The 26,536-nt window shown below is 46.5% G+C and overlaps 1 protein-coding gene and 1 long non-coding RNA gene across 3 annotated transcripts in view; one reads left to right on the top strand and one right to left on the bottom strand.

Annotated features, from left to right (window-relative positions):
- Positions 1-6,572: 6,572 nt before the first annotated feature.
- On the bottom strand, positions 6,573-24,195 carry LOC149875369 (uncharacterized). The gene is made up of 2 exons (XR_016439655.1): positions 21,358-24,195; positions 6,573-20,778 (listed from the first exon to the last, which is right to left on the bottom strand). It is a non-coding gene; the product is annotated as an uncharacterized LOC149875369 (long non-coding RNA).
- A 306-nt stretch (positions 24,196-24,501) lies between these two features.
- Positions 24,502-26,536, top strand: part of RAB30 (RAB30, member RAS oncogene family) — a 76,651-nt gene continuing 74,616 nt past the window's right edge. The window contains exon 1 of one of the 2 annotated variants that reach the window (XM_090030675.1): positions 24,502-24,626. The gene's annotated coding sequence lies outside the window, so the exon portion shown is untranslated. The remainder of the gene's footprint in view (positions 24,627-26,536) is intronic. The other variant, XM_090030677.1, reaches the window with a different exon arrangement.

Below are 26,536 nucleotides of genomic sequence, written 5' to 3' on the forward strand. Positions count from 1 at the left end.
ATACATCTGTCTCTGCTGCCTTTTATCTCATCGTCCTGCCCCCTAATTCTCCTCCATTGCATTTGGTCACCCAAATCTTTGGGAGCTTTGAGAGGCAGGCTTGCCTTTGTAATGACTAGCTGTGTCTACACATGCGCTTTACTGTGGAATAGACCAATTAGCTGTGGAGAAAAGTGTCACTGGGCATGTCTACATGTGTCCCTATGGCGCCTTTGTTACTGCACTGTCATTTAGTACTTCCTTTTGGAAGTAGTAAATGATGCCACAGTAACACCTTGTATTGCACCATGCATGCTGTGCATGGTTGTTTTTAGCTGCTATGTCACTGTAGCAATGCGCTATAAAGGAACGCGTTGCTACGGCAATGTAGCTGGGGCATCAGAGTTTGTGACCAAGGCTACGTCTCTGTAGTGCATTGCTTCAGTGATGTAGCGTCATACGTAGATGTTCCCACTGTCTACACATGCGACGGTATACTAATTTACACCTGCAACGGTAAACGAATTTACACCTGTGTAAGACAGTTCTGTCGGCACTGGTTCTATCTTATGCCAAGGTAATTTATTACGATTAAATGCACATGTAAATGCTGACCATGAGCACAAATTGAGCCTGGTCAGCCCAGCAAGCTGGGGGCCAGACTCCTGCCTGCCACCTAGTCACATGGCTCTGCATTTTCAGCACTCTCATGCCCTAGCCAGCCCTTGGCTGCTTGACGCTGCAACCCAGAGCCCAGGGCTGACCCCCCATATCTCCTGCTAACCTAGGCCTGATCCACTTTGAGTCAAATTGCTACAGTCCCAGGTGCATGTGTAGGCACTGCACCCGGGAGTAGTTTCCTCCAGTTTAATTGCTTCCAAGTTCATTTTTTTACATTAATTGCACGTGTAGATGAACCCTGTGTGTAGTAAATACATCGCAGCAGAGATGGCCAAAAGTGGCACAGACAGCCCTTACGTGTAGCAGGCAGCAGACTGGGAAGGAGACAGGCCATACAATGCAAGATAAGGCAGGAAGCAGAAAGCAGAGCAGCAGATCAGGCAGAAAGCAGACTAGCAGCTTGGTCAGGGAGCACAGAGCAGGGAGCAGAAAGCTGAGCAGCAGATTGGATGAGGGGAAGAAATTAGAGTGGCACTCGGGGAGGGCGTGAGGCTAATCTGTGGCATGTCTGTCAAAAAGGTTGGTCCCCATTATATCAGTGTACTCTGAATTACTCGCTGGGGACATTAGGCACTACACAACAGAAAATAATAATCAGCAATTGCAAGAAGCAAAGATTTTGTTGGGTGCTATCTTTTATTGAAACAATGACATGGCTGGGATAGACTTCGACAAGTGTTTGAAACCTTGTCTATCCCAAACATACAGTTGGGCCAATAAAAAATATTACTCAGAAAAATCCATGCCTCTCACATAATTCCTGAACCATCATGACCACATCACTCCAACACTACCAATCATCCATTGTTATTTCTCTATCTTACCTCTGCTCTTTCCATTCCCAAACTGTGGTCCACTGGCTACCAGCAGTTGGATGGCTATCTGAGAACCAGCTACATCTTTTTTGTTTCAGCTGCCTTTACTAGTGTCTGAGCTTTTCACTGAAAAAAAAATCTGTTAAAATAAGGGGAAATAAGGAAGAACCCCCTTCCCTGAACTGTTTTGGCCTACTGTGCTTTTTCTGTAGACCTTCCACTTATACATGATACAGTGGTGAGAATGAAAGAGGTCAAGCATGCTGCTAAGTGGACAGCCCAGGTTGGCAGGCAGCAGAAAGAAGTGAACCACTGGTCTGTCCTATTTTTGCCAAATTATAGGAATGTGATCTGTTATAGGGAATCTAATGGTCAGGTCCCATCCTGCTACAGTTACAGCCCAGGTAGAAGTCCTTCCCCATTGTGAAACACGCTAGACGTTCAGATGGTTTACAATTTAGGTCATTTGCTTAGACATTTCAACACTGAGCCCAATTTCATTCCTCTGGGTTCTGAAAACGCTGATCTCAGCTTTTGGGTAAGCAGGCTCTCTTGAAGCTCTTGGCACCTCCGAACACGCTGGCTGGCATCAGAGCTCGGAAAATGTATTTTTGCTTCTATGCTGACTGGCGCTTATTCATGTTTCCATACTGGTGCCTAGTACTCAAAGTGAAATCCACCATAGGCGTCTTTCAGTCTTTGTTTGAACTTTATTTAAAAATCTGACTTTGAGGGAAAAGGTCCTCAGGGTGAAACAGTACATTATATTGTATACAACAGTATATGAAGAAATTTCTGGCAACGCTTGTTCATCCAAGATGCTATGTCTCCCTGTATTTATATCACTTTGTAACAGCTGGCCTAAGCGCAAGCTCATATAGTTACGCCCATGCAGAACCTCACCAACTGAAAAGCAAATGACGATACCTGTACATAAGAAACTACTCACAAGACTGGGCCTTCAGACCGTGAAGCATACTTTGCAAGATTATTAAAGCCCTATTCCTTGGTGAACAGAATGGTGCCTAAAATGTGTTCACAGAGACAGACTTCCTGCAATGCCCATAACACCAGACTGGCTGTATGCATACGTGACTTTTTAATAATCACTTACTAATATCTAAGTTTCACATCCTAATGAGCTGGAACACTGAATATTGATTTCTTTACTGCACAGATATATAATTCAGTTATTTTTGCCCTAGACTTGAGCAGCCGTGAACTGTATCAATTATTTCTCAAACATCTCTTTCTAAATTGAATTAAAAGATTTGAATCCAGAAAAGGCCTCTGATTTTTACTTCAGGCGACACTATACACATAAAACATACATTAAAAAAATCCCCAGGCAAAAACTTCTCGAGCTAATACTGCAAAAAATAAGTTACCAAAGGGAAAATAAACATGAAAAATATACATAGAAATCCCTAGCTATTCAAAGGAAAGACTTAAAGTAACAATGTAAACTTCAAACACTCTTAAGCAATAACAAGTAAAAGCCCCATAGGGACCATGGGCTAAAGAAGCAAATTAGAGCAACCACTAGGTTATTCTGACATCCAAGCTTGCAAATATTGGCTGATACCACTTCCTGCTCACGCACCCATGAACTGTGCAGAACTTGGATGCAAGGAAGAATCTAGCACTATGTGTTTTAAAATTTAATGACACATTTCTGATACATCCTGTGGACCGGGGAGCCATAAACCTCTATGAGATGATATTAAAAAGAGGATTTATGACTATTAAATTGATCCATGTTCTCTTTTGTGAGGCTGCAGTCGTTTCTTACCTACTCCGTTAAGCAAGGCAAATTAAATAGTAAACCTCAGTTCCTACCTTAGTGTTTCTGGCCTTGTAAACTACAGGTCACAAATTCAAACCTTCATCTTACTTAAAAATGTGTCAGCAGCATCCATAGTTTCAGAATGTCAGGACAGATTTCATTAATTTTACTGTGGCTTTTTAAGGCCCTGGATTAAACAATAGATGAGAATCCCTTTCATGCTTATTCTCATATTCAAAATGGCCATTAAAGTCCTCATTCAAAGATGATTAATTTTATGGGGCTGGCTCCTGTGTCTTAATTGTTGATCGTGGTTTTATTTCTGAGAGAAAACCACCACTGGTCAAATTTATCCAAGATGCTTGTCTGTTGACCTGGGCGGTGAATGTCAAGGGCTATAGGCTGTACAGGAGGGACGGGACAGGGAGGAAAGGCGGGGGTGCGGCACTCTACGTTAAGGAGGGATACACATCCCCACCAGGTAGCATGGAGTCAGAGGAGGGGCACACGGAGGTGCTTTGGGTTAGGATACAAGGCAGTCGAGGGGAAAGAGACTTAACGGTGGGGGACTACTACAGACCCCCCAACCAAGGGGAAGAGCTAGACCAGGAATTCTCAAGTCAGCTCACGGAGGTAGTTATGTCAAAGGATGTGGTTGTCATGGGGGACCTGAACTTTTCAGACACCTGCTGGGAAGAGCAGTCAGCCAGGTCTGACCACTCATGTAGGTTCCTAGCTGAGATACAGGACCTCCATCTAACCCAGGGGGTGCACAGCCCCACCAGGGGTGATGCCTTGTTGGACCTGGTGCTGGCCACAGGCAACGACTTGGTGAGGGGGCTGCAGGTGCTCAACCACCTGGGCAACAGTGATCATCACCTGCTGGGATTCACCACCCAGCGCAAGGTGGCAAAGGCCTGCAGCAAGGCAGCAGCCCTGGACTTCAGGAGGGCAGACTTCAATGAGCTAAGGAGACTAGTCGGAGAAGCACTGAGGTCCCGAAGGGAAGAGGAGGGGAGCCAGGTGTCCAAGAAGAGTGGTTGCTCCTTAAGGAGACGAGCCTCCAAGCCCAAAGGGAGGTAATCCCAACATGGATCAGAGGGGGCAGGAGGGCACAAAAGTCCCCATGGTGTCTAGCTAAAAGGGAGGCATACACCCAATGGAAGGGAGGGGCCATCACCAGGGACGACTATACTGCAGTTGCTCGGGGATGCAGGGGGCAGTCAGGAAGGCCAAGGCAGAGATGGGACTGGGACTAGCTTCCCGGATCAAGGACAACAAGAAGTCCTTTTTTAAATACATAGGGGGCAAAAAGAAGGTACCGGGTAACGTGGGGCCCCTGCAAGACACGCTAGGAAATTTGGTCGTCACACCAGACGACAAAGCTAACTTATTTAACGACTTCTTTGCCTCCATTTTCCTGAGCAGGGACCAGATCAGTCCCCCCCACTGAGTCCCCCCGTCAGGCCCCAGGGGAGGCGCACCTAGGCCAAGGGTCAGTGAGGATCTAGTCAGGGAACTTCTGGAATGACTGGATGTATTCAAATCAGCTGGTCCAGACGATCTCCACCCCAGGGTGCTGAGGGAATTGGCTGTCATTGCAAGACCCCTGGCACGGCTTTACGAGCATTCGTGGTGCTCTGGTGGGGTGCCAGAGGACTGGAAGAGGGCCAACGTGGTTCCCATCTTCAAAAAAGGGAGGAAAGAGGACCTGGGAAACTATAGGCCACTTAGTCTTACCTCAATCCTGGGTAAGCTTTTTGAGAGAATTATTCTGGCACATGTCCATGAGGGGCCCACAGGGGAGATCATGCTTAGGGGCAACCAACACGGGTTCATCAGTGGCAGGTCCTGTCAGACCAACCTAGTGGCCTTCTATGATCAGATCACCAAATCATTAGATGCTGGGGTAGTAGTGGACATAGTCTTCCTGGACTTCCGGAAGGCCTTAGACACCGTCTCTCACCCCGTTCTCATTAAGAAACTGGGGGACTGCGGTGTCGACACCCACACAGTCACATGGGTCGCCAACTGGCTGGAGGGCCACACCGAGACAGTAGTGGTGGATGGGTCATTTTCAAGCTGGAGGGATGTGGGCAGTGGGTTCCCGCAGGGCTCGGTCCTCAGGCCTGCACTATTCAACATCTTCATTAGTGACTTGGATGAGGGGGTAAAAAGCACCCTGTTCAAATTTGCTGATGACACTAAGATGTGGGGGGATGTGGGCACGTTAGAAAGGAGGAATAGGCTACAATCGGACCTAGACAGGTTATAGGGGTGGGCGGATGAGAACAGGATGGGATTCAACACTGACAACTGCAAGGTGCTGCACCTGGGGAGGAACAACCGGCACCATACCTACAGGCTGGGGAACTCCTCTCTTGTCAGCACAGAGTTGGAAAGGGATCTTGGAGTCATTGTTGATGCCAAGACGAACATGGGCCGCCAGTGTAGGGATGTGGTCAGGAAGGCCAACCGTACCTTGTCATGCATCCACAGATGCATCTCGAGCAGGTCCAGGGAGGTGATCCTCCCCCTCTATGCAGCACTGGTCAGACTGCAGCTGGAGTACTGCGTCCAGTTCTGGGCGCCGCACTTCAAGAGAGATGTGGACAACATGGAGAGGGTACAGAGGAGGCCACTCGCATGATCGGGGGGCAGCAGGGCAGGCCCTACGAGGAGAGGCTACGGGAACTGAACCTGTTCAGCCTCCACAAGAGAAGGCTGAGGGGGATCTAGTGGCCGTTTACAAACTAGTCAGGAGGGATCAGCAGGCACTGGGGGAGTCCCTGTTCCCCTGAGCACTGCCAGGAGTGACTAGAAATAATGGTCACAAGCTGGCAGAGGGGAGATTCAGACTAGATATCAGGAGGCGCTACTTCATGGTCAGGATCCAGAACCAACTTCCAAGCGAAGTGGTGCTGGCTCCTACCCTGGGGGTCTTTAAGACAAGGCTTGACAATCACCTTGCTGGGGTCGTTTGACCCCAGTACTCTTTTCTGCCATGGCAGGGGGTCGGACTTGATAATCTGATCATGTCTCTTCCGACCCTACTAACTATGAAACTATGAAACCATGACCTCCCTGGAGTTAGATGAAGGATGAATTTAGCTTTGGGAAGAAAAAGAATGACTCCACAATAAAGGGGATGTTAACAATGGAAGCAAGGATACCACACCAGTCTTAATCCTAGCAAAACAGTTCTCATTAAAAGATAGAAAAAGAAATGAAATGTCTTTCACTTGTGCCACAAACTCTCTCTCTGAAAATAGATGTCAGGCTAGTTGTAACTCTGAAATTACACAAGAGAGTGCTTGCACTAGCATTTTTATTTGGCGAAAAGTTGGCTTTCACAGTGTTCAGTGTTCCAGTTTATTACAAATTGGGGCAGTAATGTTGTCAGGACATGCTCTCATTTTATTGTTATTTGAATTGTTAAAGTCCCCTTTAAATATTTCAAACCAGTTTAAAGGACTTATATTTTGATGCAAAACAATACAGATCTGAGCCCATATTAAAGAAGCCACTATTGAAAGCTGAGTAGAGCATTTCAGTTGACTAAAGTGACATGCTGCACTGCAGCATTTGGCTTTGGGTAGTTCCCAACAAAGCTAGCGATCCTGGGTCTTCATGTTGTAAAGAGGTTTGCGAACTCTTTTTTTTTTAAGCAGGTACTTGTCATATATCACTTCTCTCCTTTAGGGGCCAAGGAGTGGGGATGGAGCTTCGATCTGGTTATGTGCATTGGCGCCAGACTCGCGCCGTAGAAAATCAGCTGCTCAAAAATTAAAGCTGAAATAACAACGCACATTAGGAGTCAAAGAAATCCTACCCGGCATCTCTTCACCAAAGGTTGCCCAGCATCACTTGATAAAAAGAACATCTAAATCTCAATGAGTTGTCACTGATGACCAAGTGTGAAACTAGCTCTGAAACATACAGCCAATTAAAATTCTCAGAGTCTGTGTGGAGAAAAGCCAAGTGACCATTAGGCAAGAATCATTGTCTTCTAGAAAATAGCGAGGGAATGATTCCAAGTGACTGGGCCCTACTGAGGAGACACTTGAAGTATTTAGAAGGGATATCTCATGCCTAAACCGATTCTTCTACTTTGTATTTCTGTCTTCCTTTACATAAAGCATTTGAAACAAATGGCACAGGAAGTCTTCATAGACGAAAGAAAATAAGCAAGTGCTCTCTGGATATTACCAGCCAGAGAGAGACAAAACTTCATTTTGCAGCGTTTTGCATTAGTCTAGCGCAGGGGTGGGCAAAATGTGGCCTGCCAGACCGTTCTATCTGGCTCGCGGGGCCCCTTAAATATTTAGAAAATTAGTATTTATCTGCCCCTGGCTTCCTGTCATGTGGCCCTCGATGGCTTGCCAAAATTCAGTAAGTGGCCCTCCACCCCGAATAATTGCCCACCCCTGGTCTAGCACATAAGATGCAAGTACCCAAAATCTAATACTTGGTGCATTTATTTCACTTTTAATCTCTGAGTATATTTACAAGGATGTCTAACTATTATTAGCTCCCACTTGCAATAGGGTTAATGACACCCTGAAGCTAGATTCTTCTCTCTGCGACAGAAGTGCAAACAAAGTAAAATAAGAGGTCAGCATAATACCAATGTAACCAAAAGCAAAATCTGAAAGTGAGAGGTGAGAACAAGTGCTACACTGGGTCTGAAGACAGGTTCATCTTGCCCAGTATCTCATAGTGGCAGAGTAGATGCTAAGAAAAAAAGTATTTATGCAGGAATTATCCAAACTGATCTGTGCCCTGCTTTGCCCTCTCTTCTCTTACAACTTCCCACTTGCAGAATCCTGTGATGGTCCAAGTTGTAGACACTGTAGACATGATTTGTCTACGAGTCTATGACAATCAACTCCTGCCTCCGCTTGTGCTCATCAGCTTCTATAAACTGTGATATAAAAGTAGTGTTTGGGGGCAGATTCCATATTAACCTAATAGGTGCATAAATTCATTCTGGGGCATGTGAACTAGCTCAAGTCCTTAGACAACTAATATTGCAAAAGGTGGGTGGGTCTTCCTCCTGCTTGCTGGTTTCTTGAGACTCAGTCTTAAGGGTAAGATGACTGTGCTAAACAAAAGCAGATGCATTAATGAATATTCGGGGACATGAGCAGAGTGGAATAGAATTACACTCAGGTGCCCAGTAGGTGGATTAGGAGCTGGCCCTTGATGTTCAGTTATTCTGCTAATATGGACATATCCAACATTTTTATCACATGTCCAGCTGTAATAGAAAACATGAAAGAAAAATGTTTGATTATGCAAAAAACATACTTCTTTCATATCGTTTTGCATGAAAATGTTAATAATTGTGTGCGCAGAATGTAGAATTTATATCGTTGTAACATTTACTGGAGTTCTATGGCTCCATTGGAAGATACTATCTAGGTGAAATTTCTTATGCTTATTTAAAAAAATTCAGGATGTGATTCAAAGCTAAACTGCTCATAGATTGCAACGGTCCTCTGGGGAGACTTGGAACCCACCTTTATCATTCATGTTCTTTTCTAGTAGATTCACTGTCTAGTTTAATAGAAGCGTGCTTAGAATCTTGCTATCTAGCACAGAAATAAAGATCTTAAGATGAGCACAACTAACTGCTTTGGAGAAAGTTATCGGCACTTGCGATGACACCATATTCCAGCCATTGAAGAATTCCATCCTTCAGGCATCAATGAATAAAAGGTACCACTGAGAATTTATTGGAGTTGTCTCATGCAACCCTCCTCCCCTCCAAATTCTACTGTCCATAAAAAACAGGGCCTGTTTGGCCGAGCAGTGTTCACATGGCTGAGAATCAATTTGTATTGTGGCCAGATTGAATTGCAGTTTAACACAGAAGAATCTAATTCTCCCAACTCTTACACCAGTGTAAAAGGGGGAATTCAACTAAACAGAAGTGAAGAATCAGCTATTCAGCTCAGATCCTCAGTTCCTATTTACAATTCCTCTTGCTTATAACCAGAGATCCTGAATTTCTGTTTTAAAAAAATGCAAATTCTCTGATTAAAAAACCCCAAATCTGCATTTTCCCATTATTAAAATGTAAAGCCTCTCTCTCTCTCTATATATATATAGGTATCAGTTGAACACAACGTTTTATCAATATATTTACAATTTTAAAGCAATCTGGAAGCCTACCAGTTCCTCAATCCAAAATAAAATACATTGTAAATATCTATAAATTCTGGCTTTTTATTTTGAGTTTATTATGGAAAATCAGAGCTCCCCTTTTGCTCACCAGGACATGGGTCCAGCTGCAGCTGTTCCCCTTCCCCTCCACTGCTTTGTGGTGCTGGTCAGCCCTGATATGCCCATGCCCTGCCCATGCCATTACCCCTCACTTCCAACCCACAGGTCCCTGGCCAGCCCTGCTGGCACCCCTCACATGCTCATGGCCCTGCCAATGCCCCTTACTCCCCACCCACAGCCCCCTGCCCTCCCCAGCCCTGCCGGAGGGGGCCCTCGGCTGCTAGGGCTACAGGGTCGGGGACTCAGGTCCGCAGCTCCCCACCCCCAGCAACTCTGGAGCCCCAGCTGCTGCTTATGGGAGGTGGTAGCTGCTGCAGCCAGAGTGGTGCCTGGCTCCCCTTCCTGCATGGGCAGCATGGCTGAAGCAGGGCCCATGGGCAGAGGCAGATGCAAGATGTGGCTGCAGGCTTGGGGCTCCCTGCCCGGCTACCCTCCCCCTGGATCCTCTGTGGGCAGGACCCAGCACAGGAAGGCACAGCAGGGCAGTGAGGCTCAGTGCTGCTGCCGGGAGCCCTGCATCACCATGGCAAGGCAACCCCTGCCCACCTGGCAGCAGCAGGGGGCACAAATCTGCGCTGCCATCCCTGCTGCTGGATGGGTGAGCAGAGGGCACCTCACCATGGTAGTGTGGGGCTCCCAACGGTTGCACTGAGCTTCCCCACCCCACTCTGCCCTGCTGTGCTGGGTCCTGCTAGGGGAGGGCAGCAGGATGGGGGGCCTCAAGCCTGCAGTGGGCAGTCCACATCTGTCTCAGCCTACAAATCTGGGGAGCACATGCCCCCCAGGAGTGCATGCAGTACTGGGGAACCAGCCCCACCCATGGCTCTGTCCTGCTCCCTGCCTGGCCCTGTGGGTGCACATTCCCACCGCAACACCAGACCCCATACATCACCCTGACTGGGCAGTGTCCCCAGCACCAGCCCTGCCCAACTCCCTCCCTCACTGTGGTGGAAACAATTACCTGCCCCCGCCCCAACAGACTTACCTGTGGGGAGGTGCTCTTCTTCTGCCTGTCTGCCACGCACGTGGCACCCCTGCCTGATCGCCCTTCTCCAGCTTGCCCTTTGCAGGCTGAGATTCTGCCAGCCTGCAGGGGGAAACCCACTGTTTCCTGCGTTTTTCTTCTTTAAAAGAGAAAATCCATGCTTCACCACATTTTTCCATGGTGAATGGAAAATCCAGATCCCTGCTTATAATTTGCTAGCATGTCATTCTCTTAAGAACCACGCACTAGTAGGAACTACAGTCCCATAGCCTTTAGACCCTAGGGTGACATATAGGATACATCCAGACAAGTGGGAACATGCATTTCCTGGGGGACAAGCAGCAGCGGTACACCTTGTGCTGTTGCTACTTGGCCCCTGGGAATGCCCATGCCATGTGAGCTCTGGCACATGACAGGTTACCCTAGGTGGGGTAGGGGAGGCTGGGGCCACCAACTTTGCTGGCCCCAGCAGCTTTACCTGGGGACCTGAGGGCCTCTGGGAGCTGCAGCTGTGGTGCTCCTGAAGCAGGAAGCCTGGCCACCAGCTGGAGTGCAGGTCTGGCCAGCCAGACGTTGGTTTTGGGCAGCATGTACTGCCGCCACATGTGCCATCCTGCTTTATTTTGATGTAGGCTTTTTTTGACCCCAGGTCTCCTGAGGTCAAAAGCGCCCCTGTTGCTGCAAAGAAGCATGGAGAATGCCTGCATGTGTAGTGTATGGAGGTCTGTGGCATCACATACCGCATATCCACGCTCATCTGGACACGTCCGTAGTTTTTTCCAAGACATGGTGGTACAAATTGTAGAACAAGATTTTCACAACCCAGCAAGAGAGAAAGTAAAAAGTGGTCAACAGTCCTTTGTCCACAACTTTTCTAGAAAACAGAGGCAGATGAACAGACAGAGGCTTTGAAATACGGGCCAGAAAACCTTTGGTTCTATCCTTTACATATTTGCTTTTTACACTGTAAATGACCACTGCTTTTTCCCAAGGGATTTATGATAAATCTTTTGGCAAACAACACAATGACAATATCCTACAAATGTTACTTGCTTTAAATGGTAGAGCTTGGACCATCTTCGAATTGGCTTCATCTTTAATTGAATCCAACCATGTTCTAAACGTAGTAAAGTGCCGTCCTATAACTACTGGCACATTTTTATAACATATTTGGTCCTATCATTTATAAAGGCAAGAGCAACATATGTTATGAGCCTGTTGAAAGACAGTCAGAACACTAGTTAAGCACATCTTCCAAATGAGAAAAATATAGCATAGACAGGGTACAAAGAGATCACAATGGGTTTTTTTAGAGTCTGCCCACATTAATGTCTTTAGAATCAGTTTGTGGCATGCTGATCTGACCCAACTGCAAGACTCAGGGTTCTGGCATTACATTAGTTGTGCTTTGTGTCCTGTTAAAAGCATGACAAAGCCAGCAGCCACACATTCAGACTTTCTGTCAAACAGTAGCTGCTTTGTTGCATGGAGCTTTTGCCTGACAAACTCCATGAGTGCAGGGTCCTCCAAACCCCAGTATCCCACAGTGCTCTGCTCTTCCTCCCTTGTGCCTTCCAAGGAGGAGGGACAGGGAGAGCCGTTGGCTCCAATAACCCACCTAGGCAATGAGCTGTCCTGGAGCCATGCAAGGCCTGGTTTATTTGCCACAATGGTGAGGAGGCTGAAGGGGCTGGACAGGCAAGTGGAGACTTCCCAATCCACCCTTGCTGCCAGAGGGGGCTTCTGAGTGATCCTGTCATCCTGTGGGTAGCAGCGGCCAGTGCCAATTGGTTCCTACCATCCCAGGCTTACTCCAACAGGCAGCCTGGGGGTAATATCAGCTGTGGCCACAGTAGCAACAGCAGATGGGCAAGCCTGTGAGTGAGCCTGTCCTGCTACCGACAGGCTCCCCTGGAGATGGGGGGAGTTAAGAAGCAGCACTTCATTGCCCCCTGGATGGAGAGCCTGCCTTTGTGCTGACTGCCACACTCCAACCAGGGAGCTATAAATTGAAGTCGTGCATGTTGTGCTACGTTTCCATAGGGATATACAATTCCACAATACCTGTAGCATGTAAAAAAAAAAAAAGTCTGCTTAAGCCTTCAATTGGGTCCATATAATAGCTTTTTCCACAATGCAAATATATATACTGTATTTAACTGAATCCAAGATTACTTCAAATTTGAGACAACAGCCCAGTTAGATTCTATATATGGAAAAATATAAATTTGAGTTTCCATCTGCTTCATGCATGAGAGGAAATGGAGCTGGAGCCACACCTGACTGTAAGGGGGCAGGCAGCTAGTCTGCCTCTGGCTCCAAACTGGACTTGGCACTGGAGTTAGAGATACACCAGCTGCCTGCCACTCCTCCCCCTGTACTCAAATACAAGCAGCTTCCTCCCATGCTAAATGAGGGGGAGAGATCTCATCTTGAATTTGAGTAAATACAGTAATAGAGCAATGTACAGGATCAGAGCCAGGATCTGTGAATCTAAAAGGCATGCATCAATACTGTTCAGGCTGAAGACCCAGCCCTACCAGCACAGAGTGGCAGCTGGACAAACTTCTATATAAGTTCAGGCCACAATATATTAATTTGGGTTACCCCTCCTTCCCATCACCAAATTCTGTGCATCCACACTGCAGCCTAACTGTGCTTCTGCCAGTGGTTTCAGGGAACACTGGACAGATGTCCATAGCACCTCACGAAAGCACAGAAGTCCTGCAGGATGTGCATACAGAGCCTCAGAAAGAAATGAAATAACACTCTGGGAAGTCCTACTGTGCAGAATCCAGGGAGCAAAGAGGTCCAGGTAAACTAGTTACTCTAGAATAATTAAATTCAATTAATACAATAAAACAGGGGTATCAAACTTATCCAGCCCCATGAGCTCCAACCCTGTATGCTGCCTCCAGGGCATGCCTGGATTGGGTCCCAGGCTCTCTGTGCATGTCAAAGCCAGTGTGCAGGGCTGCTCCAGTGCAGGCACCACATGTAGCATATGCCCCATGCTTCGTACAGACCAAGCTCTTGAGTGGGGCTAGTGTGTGCTGCAAACAGCGCACAGGCCTAGACTGACTATGTGTGCTGCACACAATACACAGGGTAGGCCCAGCGCACGCACTGTATGCACTGCCCACACCAGATCAACCTTGCATGCTGGCTCTGGTGTGGTCCAATCTGGGACTGGCCCCAGAGCCAGTGCCTAGTGCCAGTTAAGTGCAGGCACTGCAAGCAACATGCATCCCAGACCAACCCTGTGCCATATACAGCACCTGCAGTGCTGAATCCAGCCCATGCGCCAAACTGGCTCTGCACACTTTGTGCAAGGTTGGTCCAAAACTACGACGAGCTGGATCAGAGGGCTTCATAAGCTGGATCCACCCTGCAGGTTGTATGACAACCCCGGAGTAAAACATTGGTGTTACAAGCCTGTTAAAGGAAGACAGTCACGTTTTAACCCAGGCTAATGAAAAGGAGAAACACTTAGCTGCCAGGGTTAGGAATGAGTATCCACTCTGACACAGGAACCCAAACCTGATAGTTAAATGTGGTCAGAGAACTTAAGCAGCATCAGTATGATGTTAAATTATAACTTTACCATCAGCATGAGGATAAATTATAACTTTACGCTCTCTCCTTTAGAAGGGGGCAGTGCTTAGCTTTAACCTCTATGTCCCAGGAACATATCAGAGAAGAATCTGAGTCATAATTCTTCCTTGCTATCACTTTGCTCTGAGGATGGAGGAAATTCAGCCCTTGTCACAGAACTGGTTCACCCATGTGTGCCCGAGTAGTGAGTGGAATAGCTCCATATGCCTTCCCCTCTACAGGTCATATCACACGATAAACTACTGTTCTTCTCAGTCACAACTTGGGAAGATTAAAGCCGAGAGGCTGAAAAATGGCTGTGATGGTTCTGGTACACATACTTGCTACTCTAGTTGACATTCACAAAACCAGGCAAAGTATTGTGAATCTTCTTTCTGGAGTTGCTACATCTGAAGATCTGTAGTTCCTTGGTATGCTTTTTTTTCAGTTGTTCCCTCACCAGCAGAAAGCTTAATTAGAACATAGTACAAAATTTACCGCTGTTCAGACCACAGCCAAAAAAAAAAAAGCATATTTACATGGTGAGAAAGTTCACAAAGGCACAGCTGCCTTTGTTCATAGCATGAGCTGTACAAAGTCGTTCACTCCCAAAGATCTGACTCTACATCCATCTTTTTCTTGTGAGGAATTTCTGTTCCCTATCCCCCTTTGCTCATTCACCTTGCTATTAGATGGAAAAGCTAGTTGGGCGTAGCTTGAAAAAACAAGTTATATACAATTTTGGTGTAAAAAGCCCTCTCCCTCCACAGCATCCTACCTTGCTCATTCCATTCCCTAAACACCCTGGGTTGCTAGAGATGTGCACACAACATGCTTCCATCTAATGACATGCCTAGGATGGAGGCAGCCAGTGCTGCTCCCAGCCCCAACCTCTATAAAGCCAGTTTCGAAAAATGCTGTAAAACACTCTATTGACCCCTGAGTCAGCAACCTGCAACACCTGCAACAGCGAAAGCTAAAGGGTGGGTTGAACATTACCCAACAAGATCCTCCTCCTCCCTTCTCCACAGAAAAGGGTTTCTAAGAAAATGTTCCAAGTAGCAACTGTAATTGTTCTGCTGCATGCACATACAAAGGCAGCTTCCATGTGTACAAAATATCCTTGATTTGCCTGTAAAAAAAATTGAGAATTAGGTTCAGCTTTGTACTCCTTGCATAAGCACAAGATTGCCATTTATCTGTCTGCTAATGTTAATTAATTTTGAAGAATAAGCACCTCAAGCCTGTACAATGCTGTGCCTGGATAACATAATGATTTCTTCAACTCTGAAGTAGTTTCTGCATTTTGACTTCTAATCACATACCTTTTAAAACTGCCTTTCTCCAGAGCATATTTTCAGGGCAAGGGAGAAACAAATGGGCTCTTAACAGAATAAAGATCCCATCACGCAACTGCTTATCATATTCCAAGTCAATCCACATTGCTGCCTTTCCCATCTTCACATAGCCAGCTTCAGCTTTCCTCTGTGGTTTGATGGAAAGTCCTCCTAATCAGAATGATTTCTCAAGGTGTGCCGAATTAACTTGCCAGCACTATGGAAGCTAGATCCCTAGGTGCAGACACAACTCTGCAGGCAGTAGTTTTTTTGTAGCCAAAGCTACATACAGTACTTCCTCAAATGACTTGTTTGCCTGGTTGAAGCTGCTCTTGGCTGCCAGAATTGCTTGCATCCACTCCAGGACTTTAGCTGGCAGACCTACGTCAGCTTTTGGGTGCAATAGGGATGCATTTGGTAGCTGTGTTGGTCCAAAAGTTTGCAAAGAAAGATAATTTTTCAGTTGGTCTCATAAAGGGTATAGCCTCTGAACCAAGAGTTCTAGTTTTGCATAGCTCTGTTGCAGACTTTTGTAGACAACTAAAACTGCTGTGGTGAGATGTTCCTTACTACTTTGTCTACACTAGTGTTGCTAGCAGCACGGGCATCCTGCCAAGTAACGTCAAGTGGCTCTATACTCAATGCTCTTCTGCTGCAACACAAGCCTCCCTTCTGCTGGCAGTTGCCGGCATACTGCTACAACCCGGCAGCGTTTCTGCTTTCCAGCAGCTGGCAGGGCTGCCTACAAGCACTCCTGTGACTCCAGCTGGCTGCCCCGCCCTTCAGCAGCTGGTGCCTTCCCAGAAGGCAGGTCACACAGCCAGCACAGCTGCTGGGCGGAGCCATTAGATACATGTTTCTAAGAACAGAGGTAGGGCAGTGTGAGCAAGGCTTAAAGCCCAGGTCAAAGTCCAGTGAACTCAAAGATGAGTCCCAAAAGGAAACTGCGTCTTTAATAATTGTTGCCCTTTTCCTGTTTTTTTCTTTGCAAAAGCAGCAAAATAGTAACTCTTTCATAAGTAGACAGTGCAAAAACAAGCTGCTAGTCACTGTTCCTGAATCTAATGGTTAGTTAGGGTAACCACTGCATGCTGATCCTTGATGTGTCAAAGGTACATGACCATATATGAAAGCTTGATCCACAGGGACTGGAGGGAAGATATGGGTTAGCTTCTTACGAACTCTGCTCTAGGTGACATCCCAATTACATGGTCTTAAAAAATCCCTGACAAAATGGAGTGAACCAAATCCCCTGGAACCTTCAGCCTTAAAGGGAACCTTGCAGAGAACTGGAGAGACCTTCAGTGCTTCCCTGGAACAAATGGGATCTGCAGGGAAAATAACGTCCAAGGCTATGCGCAGGCAGGAAATAGGAGCAGGCCTTCACAGAAATGGAGGGGAGTGGACAGGGGCAGAATCATGGAAGTTATTGCAGCAGGCTGTAACAAATGATATGCACGTACAAGTCTCTTCTCCTTCACCGTCATCCCCCTGCATTAAGGGTAACTACTCCAACTCAAACTGCAATGATTTACTAAGTCTGCCTGAAGGGGCTCTTGCTTGAGTGATGCTCTCAGGGTAGGGCTGTTTCTTAAGGATCTTAGCTACATACTAGCTCAATTTTTGGTGCTCACTTAAAAAGTCTGCTTGAAAGATAATGGTTAAAAAACAAGTTGCAATGGCACCCAGCTGGTATGCTCCAAGATTCTTCACATTTCATAAAAGTTGTTTTCTTTGAATTAATGTCCTTGAACTATTATATACAAAACAAATAAGCCAGCAGAATGTGTGGAAAGAAGGGAAAAGATCCAACTACTTATCACCATACATTTCTTCATCTTTTATCACCAGCCACTTACCACTCTCAATTTACTTTCCCCAACAAAAATGTGCTTAATGTTGTAATTAATATGTTTAGCAATAGTCTGATTTTCAAAGGTACTGGGCTTCTGCAGTTCCCCTAGACATCAGATCTTGAGGGTATTTGAGTTTTCTAGCTCAAGTCATATATGTATGACATGTTTCAAAGGATACCCAAAGCTGGTTTCTCAGTGTAGTATGCTGGCAGAATTGAAGTTGTTGCAAAAGGCTGACTTGTTGGATGTGCAATGCTTTGATTACTGTGATAACATTTAAGTACGCCTACACTCCATACAAGTTTGCATATCACATAGGAGCCACAATTCTCTTTGTAAAAGTATGCATGTTGAAACCCAGGACTGCTTTTGCAACTGGACACAGCAGCAATGGAAGTCTGCCATCAGTGTAATCCTAGTCACAGAACTGGGGCTTTGCTGTGAGCATACTAGGAAAAAAATGCATCAACCTGAAAAGGAAATGGAATTTTCTTTTTGCATTCAATTATTGAAACTTTCTTACATATGTCTCCCTGCCAACTATAGGGGTTGAGTAGCAGTGAAAATTTACTTGACATAAAATGATATATTTTAGGGACCCTTACAGCTCATTTTTTAACTGAGTCACACCTTTGCTTTAATATTACTAAAAGAGCAGAGAATATGGTAACTGAATTTTAATGGCTACTTTGACTTTTCCTTTGAAGTTGTTTGCTTAGTTGTGATGCTGTTTTCTGTGTATCATCTTAATAGAACTGGGCAACACTACATGGCTGAAGCAACCCTATCAGTTTGCCTTCATTAGATCACCTAAGCTAAAAAAAGATAACACTAAATCAGCATGACTAGATCTCCAAGGAACATGAAAGCTCTCTAAATGGGTCAAGTCTTCAGCACACCTTTCTGGTCTAATTTTTTCAACGTGGAAGATACACTAGCCATGCTTTCTGGGAGCAAATGTGCTAATGTGCTGTCAGGGCTAATTTCATGGTTGGAAGTGACATTCTGCTCACATTAAATCTTCTTAGATTTCTTGTAGGCATCATACCATAATGAACTACCATGTGCATTTCTCATGGTCTACAGGATAAAGCTGGAATCTCTTCTTTAAGAGCACCAAGGCACAGCTCAAGATCTAAAACAGAGGATCCCAGTTTTATCCCCACTACTGCCATGAAGTTGTATGTAGTGAAGCAAAAAGCAGCAGGTGACACCAAGTTCTGGGATTCCAAAGACTTGCAGTAACCTGCACTCCCTTTCCTGTTACATAGCTGCTACTGAATTGCTGCCAGATTTCCAGGAGAGAAACATGTTCATGCTACATGAAGAGATTCCAGAGCTTCAGCACTGAAGGATTCTTGGGCTGAAAAAACAACAAGTTGTTAGTTCAATTCCAGTGCTTGCCAGAGCATTTGAAAACAAATTAACGATCTGTTAAAATGTGTTTGAGCCCAAAATGTTTTCACATTTCCAATGCAATTACAAGCCTTAGAAGTCTTTCTGCAGAATGTATTTTCCTCAAAATGTTAAACTTTGGATACAAATTTTAGGGAATTTCCTTCAACTTAACATGATACCATGTGGAAGTCCACCCTCTACTCCCCCCCCCCCAAATAAAATAAAATTCTTCCTTTCTTCCTCTCTTCTCCCCCGCTGCAAACAAGCTGGGAAAGTAGAACAAATGGGAAGACAGAAGAAAGGGGAAGACAGGCAAAGCAACTTGTTAGAACAGAGAGAACCCTCTTATTTCAGGCACAAGAGGCTGGGAGAAAGTAACAAAATGAGCATTTGTACTCATTTACTTCTGGTCTTTTCCCCTGTAATACTACTAGCTTTTGTTTTTCATATCTGTAAGGAGGATTTGAAAAATGAAAGAATGGAAAACAAGGTTTTGCATTTCCCCAAACTGAGCAACACTGTAATTCAACTCCTTTTTTTGTTATTGAAATTCATTTCTGCCCCACTCACCAAACTTCTTATAAAGTAAAAATTGTCAAGGGTTTTCATATGTAGAATTGTGAAAGCTTAATTCTTGGTTCAGAAGTCTGAAGTATTAGAGACAGGAAGGCACTTTTTGACAATATCAAAACAAACAAATGAACAAACACAATTCCCTCACCACTAAACAGTAGTAAATAGAAAATGGTCTATTTTTCTTCTAAGGCTTTAGATTACAACTAAGCTTTTTACAACATTTTAACCCTGATGTTGCACATGCAAAAAAAAAAGTTATGGTCATTTGGAAAAATGTTTGCCATATTTCACTGTTAACTTCCATCCTGCCATCAGATCAGGCCCTTCACAAGTTCAGAACACAACTGCGTAAATGGCAGTTACAATTCAAGCAGGAATCCAAGCTTTGAATATTCAGATTTCTGGGCATATGACATCTCATCTGTAGACACTAGGTAATTTTTATGCCATGTTACAGTGGGTGGGAGTCTGTAAGACTTGCCTGCAAGGCCTGAGTTTGTTGCATCATAACTCTGAGAAAGAAGCTAACAGAAAATGAGGTTCTCATTTTTAGAGTTGAAGTCCTACATTTGAAGTATCTTCAGGACCTGGTTAAGCAATTTTCTGCTTACAATTTCATTTTAATCAAACTGAAAAGAAAGCAAATGATTATGTACATCTCAATGACTTGCTTTACCTTCCTTTCCATGACTGATGGACGCATGCACACTCTTCTATTTGTACGACATTCTCTCCAGAAACTCATTTTATTCCCTAGAACACTTCTCAGCTACTTATCTCAAATAGCCAGTGCTTTCATTAGACAAAAATAGCAATAGCCTAAAACATTTTACAGCATACAGAGTTTCTGTAATCTAATGACTTTATAAAGACAAGTGTAGCAAGTCTAGGTTCAGCAGCCATAGGGACAAAAGAATGAATTAACCGAAAAAAAATGTTGAAATACACTCAAACAATTCATCAACTTATCTTGCGAAGTGCCACAAGCTCTATGTTCAATAACCACTTGAAGCATTTTACCATGATATCTAAAAGCATAGTACATCCACCACTGCTGCATCATCTCCTGCAGCATCACAGAAGCTGCTTGTGAGTTTGTTGCTTAAGTTGGAACTATGACCTCCTGGATCAGTGATAAGACTGAATGGTATTGTTACTTTCACTATAGTAACACGTCATGGATGTTTAGTGTGAGAGATGTAAATAAAATCTCTGGATACCATTTGGTGTCAGAACTTTTGGTAAACTGTGGTGCATGAATAGGAGATATCTGTATGCTGCAGTCCAGCACTAATAAAGCACCAAACCAATCGGTGTAAGAGATGTGTTGCGTAGACTTCCATGCAGTATATAATCTTGCACCACTTAAGCCAACTTGACTTCAAGAACTGCCTTCTCCCTTATTTTTTTAAACTCGACTTCCTTGGAAACTCAGAACAGATTGCACAAGAACAGCGGCCTTCAGGGCAAGAAAACCTGTTTTCTTCAAGGAAAACAAACACTAAAATGAGTTATTAAGAAGTTAATTGCATATTAAAGGACAAATGCTCTTCCCTCTCTCCCCTATCAGAAATACTGTGAATGCACAAAAACAAAAAAAGCTACTAGCACATCATGGAGTGAGCTGTTTCTCAAGTCTGCACACTAGTCTGTGTTGATCCAGAAGTCTGTTCTAGATGCACCCCTTTTGACTTATAGATTCCTCATTACATTGTCTTATGAAAAAATGTAGCAAACCATTTTTCATGGAAGGAAAATAATACCTTCTTCATAGAAGTACACTGTCACCATACTTACCATATTTATTTAGCAAGATGTTGTTTCAACTCCCTGGGGTTTGACAGATTAACTTTTAAAGTCTTAAATAGGTAAGTGCTTTGGGACACACAGAAGTTATCCCAAAATACTGTGCCATTTTTAAAAAGCAAAAGCCCTTATTTCTCATTCTTAGCAGCAGTCAAATTATTCGAGTAGACATCCACCCAGAAGCCAGAGCGTTTTGGAGGAGAGGGAGGGAGGTAAGAACACAGATTTGGTAACACGCCTGCTCTCTGTAACATACCTGTTGCTCTCTGCATGCGTCTGAAAAATCTTTAGTGTAATGGCATGTTATTCTCTTCAGTAACAAATGTGGTGGCATTTTATTTGACTCCAGCTAAAAAAATAAGACTGTAAATGCAACTCTCCCAAACATTTTTATGAATGAATGAAGAAGAGGTGGTTCAGAATTCTGGGCTTGGACATCTTCAACCTTAACAAGAAAAGCAAGAAAGCTGTATTTCATTTCCTCAGCATCAGGAGACCCTGAAAGAGAGTGCAAAGTTTAAGTTAACTGCATTGTATAGCAATGTAACAAAGAATTCAGTACTTGGTTTGGGCTCCTACCATATCCCACAGCTTAAGTCTTTTTGGCATCAGTATTTCTAATTTTGACCAGAAGCACCTACACCAACATGGACTGGCCAAAGGTTTCCATTCCTAAAAAAAAAAATCCTTTGGCACCACATCACACAGATTGTCATGCCATACCAGTATGGATCTCTGAACACAACAGACTTGCAGGGACCTATAAAACTCTCTCTACTTCAAATGCCAGTACTTTCTTGCAGCAAGAAAGTGCTTTATTTCACAGGTGTCACTTCCAGTCAGGGTGACTTCTCTGGTGGTAACAGAAGCAAAAACAAGGGCAGGATCTCAAACAAGCATCTTTCCTTCTGAGGATGAGACTTGGTTACATGATATCAGTCTTAGCTGCTGTTGGGGCCCCTCCACGCACTCTTCTTATAGAGCATGAAGAGATGAGTAGAGGTAACTCCCTTTCACTACAAGCAGTCCTTGGACTTACGACACAATTGGTGCCTGAAAACCACATCTTAAGTCAAAACATTGCAATTCAGAACTGATTTTCCCAGAGGAAACAATGTTATAAACGGGGCATTGGTTCCTGAACCAAGGCCCAATACCCTAGTTTCCACCAAAAATAACCCCTAATTCTGTACTCAATCAATTATAAATGAGTAATATGGCTACATGATTGTACAGGCGATCCTCACCATTCACGGAGGATACGTTCTTGTATCCCTGCGAATGGCAAAATCCACGAATAAGGCAGTGTTATCCACAAAATCCACGAATAAGGCAGATGGCATTCATGAACTCAGTGCCCCCAGCAGCTGGAGGTGGGCACGGCTGTTCTGGCGACAGCAGGAGCATGGCGGCAGCAGTGGGAAGCGCGGAGCTCCAAAGGAGCTCCTTTAAGTGCATTTACAATGGGTTCTGCATTCGGGAATATTTGAAACCATGAATGCCAAACCCATGAATAGTGAGGGTTTCCTGTATTTATATTGTAAACAGCAATCACATTGATTTGTAAGGACTTCTTTGAGGTGACTTTGCTGGACTTTTTGAGGGGTTCTTGGCTGGAGTCTTCTCACGAGTCCTGGTTGCAGGCTTTTCTGGAGTCTTGTTTGCTTTCTTAAAAAAAGTGTCCAAGGAAGTTTGGACAGATGTTCTCTGGTGAGATGTGCAACACAGCAAACTTGCTTGCTGGCATGGTGTGGGATCAAGCGTTGGATAATCGAAACAGGGTGTCACTTACCAGGTTTAGAAACATGCTAAGTGTGAAACACTGTAACTCGAAACGTTGTAAACGGAAGACTACCTATACTCTGAATATCTCCTTTGCTAACTGGAGACCTCCCCTTCAAAAACTGTAGTTGGTCAAACACTAAGGGTACGTCTTCATGAGCGTGGAGGCTGCTCTGATGCACTGGAATTCCAGTGCACTGGAGCAGACTCGACTAACCACAGGTTATTTTTGAGTTTCTCTTCAGTAACAACTGTGGCGGCATTTTATTCGAGTCCAGCTAAAAATAAGATTGTAAATGCAACTCTCCCAGACATTTTTATGAAGGAATGAGAAAGAAACATGGATTACATAGGATGATGAATCGAGTCTGCTGGAGTGTGACAATTGCCAGAGGCTGGGGGGTCATGGGGAGCTCCTGCAGGCATCCGTGGCGCTGTTGGCGACGATGCAGGGGGTGGCAAACACTGATCAGTGGTCAGCAACCCGGCGGCAATTGTCCGCAAGTGCCACCAGCAGTGTTGGCGGGGCCTTTTCCCAGGGGGTGCACCGCCATGCTCAGGTGGTACATGTGCACCTGCATGCACCCCCTCCATGTCGCTAATGGCAACTGCTGCGCACCGGGGGCCTCACGTATCAGCGTCCCCATGCTCAGAAACGACAGCGGGGCGCTCGAACTAAATCCCGTTGAACCAGCTTTAGTTTACACAGCCCCGCTGTCATTTTTAAGCACGGAGACGCAGGAGCACTTTAATCAGAGCGGCTCTAATTAAAGTGCTGCCCTGCTCCCCCCATGGGGCACATGTCAAACCAGCCGATGAGGAAAGCCAGATACTCCCCTACCTCCGTTTCTGAAAGCAAGCTGCAGGATCCGACCCAGCAGTCCTCAACTGTGCAAGACACCTGGAAAAACACTGGCTCTTGGTTTTTTTTTTTCAGTCAGAAAAAAACCCAACACAGAGCCATTCTTCAGCTGCAAGAAAAACCCCTCAGCAACGAGATGGGGTTACTCACCCGGCATGGCGCCTCTGAACCCCTCTCCAAGCACTCCAGGGGATGCCACAGCCCCGGTTGAGCATCCCGCCAGCGTCACAGCGACTGCCCCAGGGCTTGGGCCACCTGCTCTGCTGCCATCCCCACAAGGCTGGGGGTGCTCTCCTCCCCCACAGGACTGCCCCCCCTTCCCGTCGGCCCCCGCGAGGGGCTCAAGGGCAAAGGGTGACTCGGCCGCGCCCCGTGTCTAACCGAACGTGCTGCGCAGTCTCTTGACCCCCTTCCCCACCCCGTCCCCCGACCGTTAGTTATTCCCGCCCGGTCCTGCCAGACATTTTAACCCGGCTGCTTCGGCCGCTGCTCCGAGCTAACAGCAACCCACGCCATCAACATGGCGGCCAACGCCTACTGTCTCCAACCCCCTCTCGGCTTTCCCCCAGCGGTGGTTTCTGCGCTTGCGCGGCGCACAGCCCGTCGGGAGCGATAGTCCCGGTTCTGTAGCGCGGCTTGGCGAAAGACGGGGAGAGAACTAGCTTTCCCAGAACCCCCCGCGGCCAGCCAATGGGAGGCCGCCGGCTCCTCTGCCCCGCCCCGCCCCGCGGTAGGGATGATGTCATTGCCCGGCGGGCCGGGGCGGGCTCTGCGCCGTGCTCATTGTGCTGCGCTGGAGCCGGCGGCGCGGGGACGGGACGGGACGGGTCGGGTCGGGTGTGCGCACCGCGCCCGGCTCCCGCGGGAGCCGTCCCGCTCAGGTGAGCCCCGCCCCCCGCACTGCCGGCCCGGGGAGGTGGCTGCTGGACCTTGCGCGGACACTCCTGGGGCCCCGCGCGGGCAGCGCAGCGCAGCGCAGCGCAGCGCAGCGCATCGCATCGCATCGCCCGCCGGCTGCCCCCGCCGGGCCGGGGGTCCGCTCCGGGCATGGCCCCGCCGCAGCCCGCGGCGTCCGCCCTGGGGCTGCAGGGCGCGGGGGAGGGGGGGTCCGTGCGCCCCGCGCCCCGCTCAGCCCCGGGACCGCGCTGCGCCGCCCCCGGCGTCCGGCACTGCGGGCCGGGGGGAAGAAACTTTACACAACGACTGTCCTTCAAAGGGGGAAACCCTGGGGCGTCCCTTGCCGCCTGGCTCAGCTCCAGCCTGCCGGGGTGCCCGGGGACCCCTGCCCCCGCGCCTGCCCACCTGCCGCCGTGCCCCCCGCACACCCACTACCCGGTCACTGCTGTGCCGCCTGCCTTGCCCCCCGCACACCCATCGCACATCTGCCACCTTGCTCCTCCTGCCCGCCCGCCGCCTTGCCCCCCACCCCCAGCCCCGCTGCCCCATGTGTGCCCACCTCGTGCCCCACACACGGGGGGGCCGGAGCCTGGGGGCAGCAGGTTGGCAGTGAGGGGCGCTGGGTTGGGACTGGCCATCGACGTTTACATATGGGTCCTGGTACAAAAAAGGTTGCGAAGCGCTGTCCTGAGAGCGGGCCATCACACTAGGCTCCTTAAAGGAGGCCGGGGAGAAGGAAAAGTGCCTCATGTTGGGTGTTTTGAAGCCTGTGTTGTGTTCAGGGTGCGTTTGGCAGGCGTGCAGGTAATATATTCTTAAATCTGAGTGTTTGAAGAAGTGACGCGTGCCCCCAGGTGGCTTTGAAAGCTTTGTTGGATCCAGCAGCCGCTGCGATTTTGCGACGACAAATAATACGCAGGAGTGTGATGGTACTTTCCTCCAGAGGTAGTTTTTTGGTAAGGGGTAATGGTGGGGAATCCTGCCTCAGTTTCTCCTCTGAATAATGGCAGTAGCAGAAAAAGCTGAATTTGCCGTCGCTTTCATGCAGACATGATGCTGTAGGGTAGAGGTGTCTTGGATGGGTGATTGTGACTAGAAGTGAGAAAGGGAAGTATTAAATAGTAAAGGTTTTTGGTTGTTATTGTATGCTGCGTGGATTTTTTTTTGTTTTTTTGGGGTTTTTTTGTATGTTGATGACTTCATTCCTTGCTGCTTCCAGAGGAATGAGGCATCTGAGTCGTCTAAAACTGGCGCTCAGCTACTTGGAACGTGTCTGGGTTTTTCTGGTTTTTTTTCAGAGTAGTGTGTTGAATGCATATTTTTAAAACCAACAGCTGGACTGTTTGGTGTGGCAGACAGACATGTCCCGCCTTAGCTAAATGCCTTTTTGTGATCCATCTGAAATTTCTTTTGTCATGAATATAAGAAATGTATGTGTCTTCAACTGATTCTTTGGGATCTAGCACCTGCAGTGGACCTTTTTTTAAGGTAGCACAGTCTAGAAGTAGAGGACAGGGCTGGGATTTTTTTTTTCCAGGATTTGAAGGGACCTGGGGTTTTTTCCCTAATTCTCCCTTTGATTCTATAAGGCACGTCACTTGCTTCAGTTTCCCCATATTTAAATGAGGATAATGCCTTGGAGATCTTTGCTTGAATAGGAGTAATGCATCAAAATAATATTTATTTGTGTCTGACAATCACTGCAGTCAGCTATGCTGGACCTGGAGAGATGTTTACTTATATTTTGTAACCCATGGCTGGCAATGGAACATGCTTTTGACTGCTTTTAGATTAATACGGCTAACTACCTTTCTCTGCTAATGGAATACAGTTGGGAATGCAGCACACATGCACGTACATACACCCCCCTCCCCTCCCCCAGCTTGATTCAACA

Source organism: Crocodylus siamensis, chromosome 1 (assembly GCF_052110815.1).
Source record: "Crocodylus siamensis isolate JL-2025a chromosome 1, ASM5211081v1, whole genome shotgun sequence".
NCBI lineage: Eukaryota > Metazoa > Chordata > Crocodylia > Crocodylidae > Crocodylus > Crocodylus siamensis.